The sequence below is a fragment of the Oncorhynchus masou genome, chromosome 18 (assembly GCF_036934945.1).
Source record: "Oncorhynchus masou masou isolate Uvic2021 chromosome 18, UVic_Omas_1.1, whole genome shotgun sequence".
Lineage (NCBI taxonomy): Eukaryota > Metazoa > Chordata > Actinopteri > Salmoniformes > Salmonidae > Oncorhynchus > Oncorhynchus masou.
Window position 1 is genome coordinate 60904255 of NC_088229.1, and position 14597 is coordinate 60918851.

The following is a 14597-nucleotide window of genomic DNA, read 5'->3' on the forward strand; positions in this document are numbered from 1 at the left end:
CAGACGGCTCGCTGTCCCAGACAGCCATGATGCAGAGTGCTAAGGCTAAGGAGAACCACGCTCATCAAATGAGATGGATGCATTCCTGTTGACCTCGACAAGCAAGGGCCTTGGCCACACACAAACATTGTGTTAGAGATGTAGACATACAGTATGCTTTCCCACCATGTGATTTATGCCTGGGCTTCTACCTCATGCGTCCTTTCTGCCCTCTAAATGGTAACTACCACGTAGTAAAACAAAGCCCAGTCTGATGGTTTCCACTAGTTACTGCAGCCACAAAATTGTTCTTAATTTAAGGTTAGGTTAATGCATAAGGTTAGCAGTGAGGTTATGGTTAGAGTTATGATTAAAAGCACATTTTAAACCTAACCTTTTTTTTAAGGTTAGGTTTAGGCATAAGTTTAGCTGTGTGGTAAAGGTTAGAGTTACGTGTAAATTCAAATTTATGAAGCTCAATTGTAGAAATAGGCGGGGTTTATGACTTTGTGGCTGTGGTAACTGGAGACAACCCAGTCTGAGGCACGACCGATGACGTCAGGCTTCCTCCAGTGTAGCAGCAGTAGCCCTCAGGGTTAGCAGGGCTGGAGATGGTTATCTGCTTTCCTTTAGCATCCTAACAGGCCGGATAGAGTGGCCTGCTATAGTGTGCTGTGTCCTATATGGCCCAGGGTGGTAGGAGAGGTTGTGTGGGTGGAAGGTTCCTGCCAGGGCCCGAGACCAGTCATCTGAAGGGGTGGAGGTTAAATATCATGCCAGTTCATCTCAATTAAACACACTTCCCTCTTACACAGTTGATGGAAGGCAGATTGCAGCCAACATCAGAGGCATTGGCATGATGCCAGATGGCTTCCCGGAGTGGAAGAAACATGCCTTTGGCGGTAACCAGGCCTCTTATGGCAAGAAGACAGCTTACCATCCTGGAGCAGAGAGAGAGAGCCTGCCCATCTACAAACTAAAGGAGAAGCTCACACAAGTCAACAATAGTCCTTGCCCTATAGAGAGAAATAAAGTTGTTTGTCAGACATTGCTTTATTTGTAAGGTTACCTGACTTCAATATTACTTCAACGGTTTAAATGATACATGGTATCCAGCTTTGGTCACCTCTATTTTTCATTGTGACAGGCTGTCCACAATAATCAGACCATTGATTGTGGTTGGAGAGACTGGCTCTGGGAAAACCACCCAGATCACCCAGTACCTGGCCGAGGCAGGCTACACCACTCGGGGGAAGATCGGCTGCACTCAGTCCCGTCGTGTGGCAGCCATGTCCGTGGCCAAGAGAGTCTCTGCAGAGTACGGTTGCTGTCTGGGCCAGGAGTTGAGTGAGCAGTTTAACCTTGGTAAACCTTTTGGATTTGCTTTTAGTCAGTGACTTTGTGTATGAGGGACTTCTCACCTCTCAATTATTTTCCACACCAGGTGGACTACACCATCTGTTCTGCACCAGCCCTGAGACGGTGATCAAGTAAGTACATGACATATGGTATGCTGCCGAGGGAATGTCCAAGAGACCCAGACATGGGTCAGTACACCCTCATCATGCTTGACGAGGCCCACGAGAGGACTCCATACTGACATGCTCTTTGATCTACTCAAGAAGGTGCACATAGTCTTGTTCGTAACAGCAAAACAGTCTGAATATTTCCTTGACTCCTTCCATTTTGAGAATAGTATAATGAGTGGTGTGTTAATTGCTTTAAATTCTCTGTCAAGAAACGCCCAGACATGATGTTGATTGTGTCGTCGTCAACACCAGATGCTCTCAAGTTAAAAATATAAAAACAAGTTTTAAAAAATTCTATTCGTTTTTGGGAAGGGTCCATAAGTAAGCATTTCAATGTTAGTCTACACCTGTTGCTTCTGAAGCATGTGACAAATAACCTATGATTTGACTTGAGTTTTCCCAGTACTACTTTGAGGCGCCCATCTTCACCATCCCAGGACGCACTTTCCCAGTGGAGGTGCTCTACTGCAAAGAGCCGGAGACAGACTACCTGGATACCAGTCTCATCACCGTCATGCAGGTCCTCATGAGTGAGCCCCCAGGTACGGTTAAAAATAGTTACAATGCATACATCCACAATGTCTACACTTCAGCGCCTGCGATAAGATGCAACCTTTATTTAACCTTTAATTATTTATTTATTTATTTAACCTTTATTTATTTATTTATTTATTTTATTTAACCTTGATTTAACCTTTGTTTATTTAACCTTTATTTAACCAGGCAATTAAATACATATCTCCTCGTTTGAGCAATTGTACTTCGGCAGAGAGACTCCAACAAGTACCCTTCACTGTGAGAGCCACTCCAAAGCAATAAAGTCTGCCTCGCTGCTGAGTAGAACCCCCCAAAAAAAAAACATTCGCTACCCAGCCTCTATCTCCTTCCTTTCTCTTTTTTCCCCTTCTTTTTCCCCCTGAGATCGATAGAGCTAGAGAGAACCTATTTTATGACAATCAACTTATATATGGCCTCTGCCATTAGCAACTGTCATTTCATTTCTAGGGTCAGTGAGTTGAAATGAAATAGACTGAGAACAGAACTACCGTAACGTTACTTTTGTACCTGCCGGCGGGGCGGGAGTAACACAGCCTTGGGATGGAAGTAACAGCTGGCGAGGAGTGCACAATATCTGTCTTATCTCCATGTTTCTGCCTTGTAATGCTCGTCACTTTCAACAAATATACCATCAGACCTCATTTCATGTTTTTGTCGATTTGAATAACTAATGCTGTAGGTTAGAACATCACAATGTTACGCAAACCACAATATATAGCCTTGCAATATTAAAATCGGACTAAACTGGATGACATAATAGCTAAACTAACCATACTTTACTCTTCATACTTCGCCCTACCAATCAGGCACACTCCAGCTGTCCTTGTCATGCGCTCTCCTCGTGTCTTGATAGAATGGACGTCTTTATTCTCTTCACAAACGGCAAACTCATCATGCTCGTCACATTCCCATAGCTTGACAGAAGGTAATTGGCCCCCAGAATCATAAAGATACATGTTTCTAACCACTAACCCCTCGATAAAAGCTTATGTGAGAAGATGATCCATCAAGTCAATTGATTAAGGCATAATTCTCATAATTCTCATAATGTCATAAATAATTCCATAATTTTTTACATAACATTCATATTGATATTATACTAACATTATAAAAACGAGATGAAGTAGAAGAGACAATGGCCCGTGCCTAAACGTTTATTTTATTTTATTCCAGGTCATCAGTTTCCATTGTTTTATTTTTGTCTCATAAAAAACACGAGCTGGCGCACACCTGGAAAAACGATTGTGTGTGGAGGTGCTGACTAACAGCGAATAAACTATCAAAATAAAGAGGCACACACTCCATATATAAACTCCCAGCAATTTACTGGGTTAATCCCCAATGTTTGGGCATCACTGTGCCTTTCTTCAGGGTAATGTCATGAATACTTGAACCAGGTTATGTAGACAAACACTGCCACCAATGACCATAGTGAGGGGGTTTGTCTCACCCAGCTCTCCTATAACTTCTCCCAGACTAACTCCCAAGACCAACTATTTTATTTTATCTTTGTTTAACTAGGCAAGTTAAGAACAAATTCTTATTTTCAATGACAGCCTAGGAACAGTGGGTTAACTGCCTGTTCAAGGGCAGAACGATAGATTTGTACCTTGTCAGCTCAGGGGTTTGAACTTGCAACCTTCCAGTTACTAGACCAACACTCTAACCACTAGGCTACCCTGCCGCCCCCAAAAAGTTTAGGATTCGGCCATCAGTGACTCTTTGTCCTCTCTCGCTTCTTCTTTGCAGGTGATGTCCTGGTGTTTCTGACGGGCCAGGAGGAGATCGACACCGCTTGTGAGATCTTGTATGAACGGATGAAGTCACTGGGACCTGAAGTGCCTGAACTCATCATCCTACCGGTCTACTCCGCCCTGCCCAGCGAGATGCAGACCCGTATCTTTGACCCTGCTCCCCCCGGCAGCAGGAAGGTACCAGAAGGGCCCACCCTAACACAAACCAGAACGGTCCCAAAAACACATACACACTCTTCTTTTGCCACACATGCCCGATATCAGAGGAAGGCCTAAGCCTAATCATTTTGTGTTATTTGATTATGCAGGTAATAATTGGCACTAACATTGCTGAGACATCTCTAACCATTGATGAGATTTACTATATGGTGGACCCAGGCTTTGTGAAGAAGAATGTCTACAATTCCAAAACTGGCAGCGACCAACTAGTGGTGACCCCCATATCCCAGGTAGGCTGAATAGATATATGCAGATATCCTTATCATGCATGGAGAAGGATATATTTTTAATAATGAATATACTTTGTGTTGTCCAAAGTATTAAACTGAAATCCAATCAAAATGAATCACTGTCTTTATCTTTCTCAGGCCCAAGCTAAGCAGCAGTCTGGTAGAGCAGGAAGAACTAATGCTACCGTCTGTTTACAGAGCGAGCATACAGAGATGAGTTGTTCACCAGCAATGTGCCTGAGATCCAGATAACTAACCTGTCCAGCACCATGCTGTCTCTCAAGATACATAACACATACAGACACTAATTGGCATGTCCTAACACATACAGACACTAATTGGCATGTCCTAACACATACAGACACTAATTGGCATGTCCTAACACATACAGACACTAATTGGCATGTCCTAACACATACAGACACTAATTGGCATGTCCTAACACATACAGACACTAATTGGCATGTCCTAACACATACATACACTAATTGGCATGTCCTAACACATACAGACACTAATTGGCATGTCCTAACACATACAGACACTAATTGGCATGTCCTAACACATACAGACACTAATTGGCATGTCCTAACACATACAGACACTAATTGGCATGTCCTAACACATACAGACACTAAAGTTACTGATTATATGCTCATATTAGCACTGCAAAACACCAGAGTACCCTGCGTTAGTACAGGTTTATTTGCTCAGACCTGTTCTTCCAATGCCATCCACTCACTTCCCTCTCTCCTTACTTCCTTAAGGCCACGGGCATCAATGACCTGCTATCGTTGACTTCATTTGACTTCCTCCCATGGATACAATTATTACAGTACATGCAGATATCCTTATAATGCATGGAGAAGGAACACTGACATTTTTGATCGGAGATGCTCTACATTTTAGGGGATCTGGAGTAATGGTGCCGGAGAGGATGGTTGATGTTTTATTGGCTCTTATCCAACCGTGCTATTTTGTAGTTTTTTTTGTTGCATTTGTTGCAACTTATTTTGTACATAATGTTGCTGCTTCCGCCTCTTGTGAACGAAAAGAGCATCTGGACATCAGAACAGCGATTACACACATTGAATTTAGGAAGAATTTTTCATTAATGAGTCGGACGAGAGCGATTTACTCCAGACACCCGAACAGGCCCTCATCCCCGTCATTTGCAGAAGTGAGAGACTGATATTTCGCGGAAGGAGGATCGGGTGACGAGTGGCTAATCTGCCTTTGCCATCCGTATTATTAGCCAACGTACAATCACTGGAAAATAAATGGGACGAGTTAAAAGCACGTATATCCTACAAACGGGACATTAAAAATGTAACATCTTATGTTTCGCCAAATCGTGGCTGAACAACTACATGAATAACATACAGCTGGCAGGTTGGACACTCTATCGGCAGCATAGAACAGCAGCCTCTGGTAAGACAAGGGGTGGCGGTCTGTGTATATTTGTAAACAACAGCTGGTTCACGATATCTAAGGAAGTCTCAAGGTTTTTCCCGCCTGAGGCAGAGTATCTCATGATAAGCTGTAGACCACACTATCTTATCCTGATGAAGACAGCTTGGCTGTCGAAACGTTGATAATTACATTTTTGCATCTGAGCTCCTCGAGCGTGTGGCTCTCTTTTATTTTCAAGTTTTCTACTCCGCTAGCCAGCACCTATTAATATCTACATAGAGAGTTTTCATCTGTATTTTTCGTAGCTGTCTACATACCACCACAGACCGATGCTGGCACTAAGACCACACTCAATGAGCTGTATACCGCCATAGGCAAACAGGAAAACGCTTATCCAGAGGCCACTCCTAGTGGCCGTGGACTTTATTGCAGGGAAACTTAAATCCGTTATACAAAATTTCTATCAGTATGTTAAATGTGCAACCAGATGGGAAAAAAACTATAGACCACCTTTACTCCACGTACAAAGCTCTCCCTCGTCCTCCATTTGGCAAATCTGACCATAACTCTATCTTCCTGATTCCTGCTTACAAGCAAAAATTAAAGCAGGAAGCACCCATGACTCAGTCAATAACAAAGTGGTCAGATGAAGCAGATGCTAAACTACAGGACCCAGCTGTTCCGGATGACTGTGTGATCACGCTCTCCGCAGCCGATGTGATCAAGACCTTTAAACAGGTCAACATTCACAAGGCCACAGGGCCAGATAGATTACCAGGACGTGTACTCTGACTATGCTCTGACCAACTGGCAAGTGTCTTCACTGACATTTTCAACCTCTCCCTGTCTGAGTCTGTAATATCAAAATGTTTCAAGCAGACCACCATAGTCCCTATGCCCAAGAAAACTAAGGTAAATGACTACCGACCCATAGCACTCATGTCTGTAACCATGAAGTGCTTTGAAATGCTGATCATGGCTCACATCAACACCATTATCCCAGAAACCCTAGACCCACTCCAATTTGCATACTGCCCCAACAGATCCACAGATGGTGCAATCTCTATTGCACTCCACACTACCCTTTCACACCTGGACAAAAGAAACACCTATGTGAGAATGCTATTTATTGACGACAGCTCAGAATTCAACACCATATTGCCCTCAAAGCTCATCACTAAGCTAAGGACCCTAGGACTAAACACCTCTCTCTGCAACTGGATCCTGGACTTCCTGACGGGCCGCCCCTGGTGGTAAGGGTAGGTAACAACACATCCGCCACGCTGATCCTCAACGCAGGGGCCCCTCAGTGGTGTGTGCTTATAGTCTCCTCCTGTACTCCCTGTTCACTCATAATTGCTTGGCCAAACACAACTCCAACACCATCTTTAAGTTTGCTGATGACACAACAGCGGTAGGCCTGATCACCGACAACGATGAGACAGCCTATAGCGAGGAGGTCAGAGACCTGGCCGTGTGGTGCCAGGATAACAACCTTTCCTTCAACGGGATCAAGATAAAGGAGTTGATCGTGGAATAAAGGAAAAGGAGGGCCGAGCACACCCCCATTCTCATCTAAGGGGCTGTAGTGGAGCAGGTTGAGAGCTTCAAATTCCTTGGCGTCCACATCACCAACAAACTAACATGGTCCAAGCACACCAAGACAGTCGTGAAGAGGGCAAAACAAAACCTATTCCCCTTCAGGAGACTGAAAATATTTGGCATGGGTCCTCAGATCCTCAAGAGGTTCTACAGCTGCACCATCGAGAGCATCCTGATGGGTTGCATCACTGCCTGCTATTGCAACTGTTTGGCCTCCGACCGCAAGGCACTACAGAGTGTAGTGTGTACGGCCCAGTACATCACCGGGGCCAAGCTTCCTGACATCCAGGAACTCTATACCAGGAGGTGTCAGAGGAAGGCCCTGAAAATTGTCAAAGACTCCAGCCACCCTAATCATCGACTGTTCTCTCTGCTACCGCACGGCAAGCGGTACCGGAGAGCCAAGTCTAGGTCCAAGAGGCTTCTAAATAGCTTCTACCCCCAAGCCATAAGACTCCTGAACATCTAATCAAATGGCTACCCAGACTGCCCCCCGCCCTCTTCTTCAACGCTGCTTCTACTCTCTGTTATTATCGCTGCATAGTCACTGCATAGTCACTCTAATAACTCTACCCACATGTACATATTACCTCAATTACCTCGACTAACCGGTGCATTTCACTGTAAGGTCTGTTGAATTCAGTGTGTGTGACAAATACAATTTCATTTGATTGACAAAGGTTTACTCGCTCACCTTGTACGCTGGATAAAATGGAGTATGGAACAACAAGCTAACTTAAAATTGGTCAGTTTATGGTCAGTGACTAGTCTGAGTTAAAATTGCCTTGACCCCAACCATAATATTACACTCTTCCCCACTCCTCTCCCTCTGTCTGTCTCTTTGTTTGTGTCAGAGGGCTGAGATCCCTCTGGAGCCCATGCTGTGTAAGAAGCCGATCATGTCCGTCCACCTGGGCTGCAGTAAGGAGATGCTCACCGTTGTGTCCATGCTGCCTGTGCAGAACGTCTTCTCCAGGCCCAAGAAACCTCCGATCATAGGTCCATAAATACTGTGTAACCATGGCTGTTATTAATGTCCTCCAGGCCAGTGAGTGGTGTAAGTGAAAATCACAGAAAGAACATGCACGGTTAAAATAAATCAACTTCTGGAGCTTTACAATGGTGAAAGCTATTCAAATTACAATAAATGTATCTGCTGTGTCTGCAAATACTATTTTGTCATAAAACATCGGGGTCAACATCATGTTTAATGTTGTTAGCTTTCGAGTTAGCTAGCGATCAAAATGACCTGAATGTCAGCCCCACATTCTGCTAGCTTTGGCTGATAATAAATGTATTGATACATTACTTAAATTGCCTGATGTCTCTCGAATTGGTTTCAAATGTGCACATCCCAACTTCGTTATACAGCACACATATTAGCTAATATCTACTGATGTTAGGGAGCTAGCTTGCAGATGACAAGCTAGCATCAAATTAAAATGTAACTCACTGCAGTTGGACAAAACTGTTATTTTTTGTCTCGCTGGCTAACAAAATATAATATTACTACTTGTTGACATACAGTTGAAGTCGGAAGTTTACATACACCTTAGCGAAATATATTTAAACTCTGTTTTTCACAATTCCTATCGTTTAATCCTAGTAAAAATTCCCTGTTTTAGGTCAGTTAGGATCACCACTTTATTTTAAGAATATGAAATGTCAGAGTAATAGTAGAGAGCATGATTTATTTAAGCTTTTATTTTTTTCATCTCATTCCCAGTGGGTCAGAAGTTTACATACACTCAATTGTATTTGGTAGCATTGCCTTTAAATTGTTTAACTTGGGTCAAACGTTTCGGGTAGCCTTCCACAAACTTCCCACAATAAGTTGGGTAAATTTTGAATTTAAGCCATTTTGTCACAACTTTGGAAGTATACTTGGTGTCATTGTCCATTTGGAAGACCCATTTGCGACCAAGCTTTAACTTCCTGACTGATGTCTTGAGATGTTGCTTCAATATATCCGCATAATTTTACTCCCTCATGATGCCATCTATTTTGTGAACTGCACCAGTCCTTCCTGCAGTAAAAGCACCCCCGTACTTCATGGTTGGGATGGTGTTCTTCGGGTTGCAAGCCTTCACCCTTTTCCTCCAAACATAACGATGGTCATTATGGCCAAACAGTTTTTTTTTGTTTCATCAGACCAGAGGACATTTCTCCAAAAAGTACAATCTTTGTCCCCATGTGCAGTTGTAAACTATAGTCAGGCTTTTTTATGGCGGTTTTGGAGCAGTGGCTTCTCCTTGCTGAGCGGCCTTTCAGGTTATGTCGATATAGGACTCGTTTTACTGTGGATATAGATACTTTTGTACCTGTTTCCTCCAGCATCTTCACAAGGTCCTTTGCTGTTGTTCTGGGATTGATTTGCACTTTTCGCACTAAAGTACGTTCATCTCAGAACGTGTCTCCGTCCTGAGCGGTATGATGGCTGTGTGGTCCCATGGTGTTTATACTTGCGTACTATTGTTTGTACAGATGAACATGGTACCTTTTTGGCATTTGGAAATTGTTCCCAAGGATGAACCAGACTTGTGGGGGTCTACAATTTTTTTTCTGAGGTCTTGGCTGATTTCTTTTGATTTCCCCATGATGTCAAGCAAAGAGGCATTAAGTTTGAAGGCAGGCCTTGAAATACATCCACAGGTACACCTCCAGTTGACTCAAATGATGTCAATTAGCCTATCAAAAGCTTCAAAAGCCATGCCATCATTTTCTGGAATTTTACAAGCTGTTTAAAGGCACAGTCAACTTAGTGTATGTAAACTTCTGACCCACTGGAATTGTGAAACAGTGAATTATAAGTGAAATTATCTGTTTGTAAACAATTGTTGAAAAAATTACTTGTGTCATGCACAAAGTAGATGTCCTTACCGATTTGCCAAAACTATAGTTTCTTTACAAGATATTTGTGGAGTGGTTGAAAAACGAGTTTTAATGACTCCAACACAAGTGTATGTAAACTTCTGACTTCAACTGTAGTTTAACTAGCTTACTAAAATTTGGATTGTTTTCTCTATTGAAATGCATGGTGAAGTGTACAACTTTGCGTGCAAATGCTCGAGTCCTTGTGCACATGTACCCTCTGTACATGTACCCTCTGTAGGATTTGGATACCCTTGTGCATGGTGGGTTATGATGGGTTTACTTCCAAAATCATCTGCTATCGTAGCTTTCACATTTGTTGATGGTTGACTGACTTCCCTAACTTGTCATATATTGGTGGAAGCCTCAGACCATAATGAGACAGTTGTAGCCTAATGTGATTGGTGTTGATCAGTTGATGGCCAGTCATCGCTTTTGTAATTTTATTCTGTGCCACCCCGGGACAAGCAGGCCCTGGCTGACCAGAAGAAGGCCACGTTCCACCAAGCCGAGGGATCCCACCTTACCCTGCTGAATGTCTATAGCTCCTGGATGGAAGAACAAGTTCACCAACCCTTGGTGCTTCGAGAACTTTATCCAGACTCGCTCCTTGCTCAGAGCCCTGCATTTATGCAAACAGTTTATTTAAACAGATGCTGGGCATCATGGACAGGTTGGACATTCATCATAAGAACTTCAAATTCATTCTACATCCGTTAACAGTTACGTTCTCTACTGGTATTATTACTTGTGCATCTTATTAATCTTGTGACTCAAAGACACAATCTCTGGGGCCTAAATGTAACTTAATCTAATTCCCATTTATGGATTTCATAGAAAATCTATATGCCTACTTGTATCAATTATTTGGGCATAGGGTGAATTATTGGAGTGTTACTTTGACCTGTGCCACGTGGAAAGGCCACAGTGCTCAAACAAAAGGTAATCTGCAGTGGTTTCTTCCGGAATGCAGCTGGAAAGGAACCCTGGGAAGGCTACTGTACCCTCATTGACCAGCAGGTGGTGTAAATCCAACTCTCCAGATCTCTGTTCAACATCAGCCTGATTTATGAGTCTATAACGATTGGGGCTCTTAGCATAGTCACGAGCAACCTTCATACATTTTTACTGGGGCTAGTGTTGCCTCTATGTAATGGAATCCTTGCATATACCATATATGTCTTGAAAGGCACCACTGTTCCGTGTTGGCCACCCATTTTTGGAAGTAAAGAGTGTAAGTGTATAGACTGTGCTACTTTTTAATATATATACTCAGGGAACAGAGCTCCAGAAAGATTCAAAACATACTCTTCTATACCCTAATTTTCCCCACTCCTTTCATCCCTTTATCGCAGTCTAAGGCACTGCATCTCAGTGCAAGAGGCGTCACTACAGTCCCTGGTTCGAATCCAGGCTGTATCACATCCGGCCGTGATTGGGAGTCCCATAGGATGGCACACAATTGGCCGAGCGTTGTCCGGTTTTGGCCGGGGTAGGCCGTCATTGTAAATGAGAATTTGTTCTTAACTGACTTCCCTAGTTAAATAAAGGTTAAATATCGACAGGTTGGTGTATGAGATGCTGCTGACAATGCATCAAACAGAAGACGCAGCAGTGCCTCGAGCCCCTCTATAACCGCTACGAAGAGCCCAGCGTATAGAGAATCTTCCGCACCTTCTGCAGGAAATAGATGTGTATCCCTTTACCCTTACACACAGGCTCACACCACAGCAAGAGAGAGAGAGGGAGACAGTCATTGATTGGTTGATACATACCAGGCCATTGTTCTTCTCTGTGTTCCTTGAGTCATTCGGTTTTATGGTTCAATGTCAGTTAACTTACTCCCCTCAGATAGAAATCAAAAGTTAGATTTACTTAAGAAGTTGAATGTATAAATCACCTTAAAACCGAACATCAGGGATTCCCTTAAATAAATAACTATTAAGTGAATAGGAAGGGCAGTAATCTGATCAGCCAGTGGAAGTCTGTCTGTTTTTGAGGACACAATGCACAGAGTTCGATTAGTCTAGTGATCTCATGTAAATAGTTTATATCAAGGGAAATGGATGGGACTTTGATTGTAGGTCAGCAATTGCCAGATCTGTCGTTTCATTAAGACGACGGAAATGTAATCAGACTGAAATTATGAGTGAATCCTTTACTGTAATCGCCAGTGAAATGCCTTCTTTTTTTCCCCGAAATGGCCATAAACCTCATAAAATATTGGATGGTCTCATGACTGTTGGTTTTTTCTTGTTGCTGTTATGTTATAATTAAACTGTCATGATCCGCCAGTGACATAAATGGATAGTATAAAACAGACCAGTTACAGAATTGGCCCTTGCAGAACTACCATCAAAAGTTTGCAGGTAGCCGAGCGATTAAGAGTGCGTTGGGCCAGTAACTGAAAGGTCGCTGGTTTGAGTCCCCAAGCCAACTAGGTGAAAAACCTTTCAATGTGCCCTTGAGCAAGACACTTAACCCTAATTTCTCCTCCATATTTATTAATCTGGCAAATAGACACGCCCCTTTTAAACATTTCAGAGTCAAAGATAGATCTAACCCTAGGTTTTCTTCTGAGCTATCTGAGCTCATTCAGATGAGAAATCAGGACTGGGCCAAAACAAGGGGAACTGACTCTGTAGTGGACTGGCAATCTTTCAATTGAAAAACAGATGTACTATCTCGATTAAGAAGGCTAAATCAAGCTACCTTTTAAGCTCTATCTCTGACTCTGCTGGTGAGTCAATCGACTTGCTCTTCGCTCTGCCAGCCTTTAGCCGACTCGACGGTTAACCCGTCAACTTCTAGTGAAACAACAATTTACTGTCTGTGATGTGCTTGATGCCTTGCTTAAGATTGATGTGAAAATATCCACTGAAAAAAAATCCGCTGTTATGCTTGATCCATATTTGCTGCAGCTCTCTGCCCCCCGAATTGCTGAATCATGAATCAATATTTTTTACCTGACTATTATATCTGGTTCAATCCTCAAGGTGTGGAAGGCGTCCATGTGCTCCCCATTCACCAAGGTGGTGACCTTTATGACCTAAATAATGATTGTCCCATTTCTAAACTTAATTGACTAGCCTAAAAAATTTAAAATCCTTGATTTAATTCTCATCTAAGATCTTTCTTATCTTTGAAATGTATTCTAAATGTACATCAGTTAGACCAGATCACTAATAGCACTAATCTCTGCTGCATCTCTAGTTGTAAATGATGTGGTTAACTGTATGGATAAAAGTCAACATTGTGCTGCCCTCTTCATTGACCTGTCAAAGGCCTTCGATACTATTGATCACTCACTGCTAATTCAGAGGCTTTCCTCGATTGGCCTCGACCAGGCTGCATGTAACTAGTTTAACAATTACTTGACGGATAGAACTCAATGTGTATCTACTGATGGTGTTAAATCAGGTTGACTGGGTATTGTGAATGGTGTCACGCAGGGGTCCATTTTGGGTCCTGTGCTTTTTATTGTTTACTTGTGTCTGTAAAGAATTATAACGTGCACTTGTTTGCCGATGATACTGTTGTGTGTGCTATTACCCCCACGGTTGACCAGGCACTATCTGAACTACAGTCTGCCTTCGTCGTATTACAGAAAAACTTTGACCTGAAATTCGTGTTGAAGTATATGTTGTTCTCTAGAGTGCATGAAAATAACTCTTGATTATTTACTTTGAATGCTTTCCATATTGATTATGTCCCTGCTTACAAATATCTGGGCATCTGGATAGATGAAAAATGGTGATGAGCGAAGAAGCTGAGAATAAAAATGGGCTTTTATAGAAATAGGTCCTGCCTCTTGCTAAATAGTAGAAAGCAGATTATTCAGTCGACAGTCCTACGGAAACATACTCTATTATGAACGCAACTGCCTCTTCATTAAAATAATTTTCTACTCATGCAGTTTAGTACTCATTACTGCATTCTCTGCCAGAAAGTTGGTTGGCCCTCTTTGATGTCACGTAGGTTGATGCCTTGCTATGTTTTCATTTATAAAGCCCTTTTACAAAAAAGGTCCCACTGTACCTAACATCCATTACTAAACTTTAGACACTAATCTGAGACCCATGGTCTCAGGGCTGGTAAACTCTTGAAATTCCTGTGGTCTCTACTGAGTTAGGTAAATCAGCTTTTAGTTTTCATGTATCTTATTTGTGGAACAATCTTCAAAATATTCATAAAGGCAAAATAAAAAGTTACTTTGGATAAAAGCGTCTTCTAAATTACTTTAAATGTCAAATTTACATTTCAACTGATTCTTTTAATTGATGAATCTTCAGGTGTCCCATTGCAGCTGGAGCGTGCTGTGTGTGCATATATTAGAAGAGGAACAGCCTGACCTTTGAGAACCTTTGTAGTAATCATGTTTCCTAGTTGACATAAGGTGTGACCACTGATACCACCAGAAAAGGAAATGGCAGGTAGGAAAT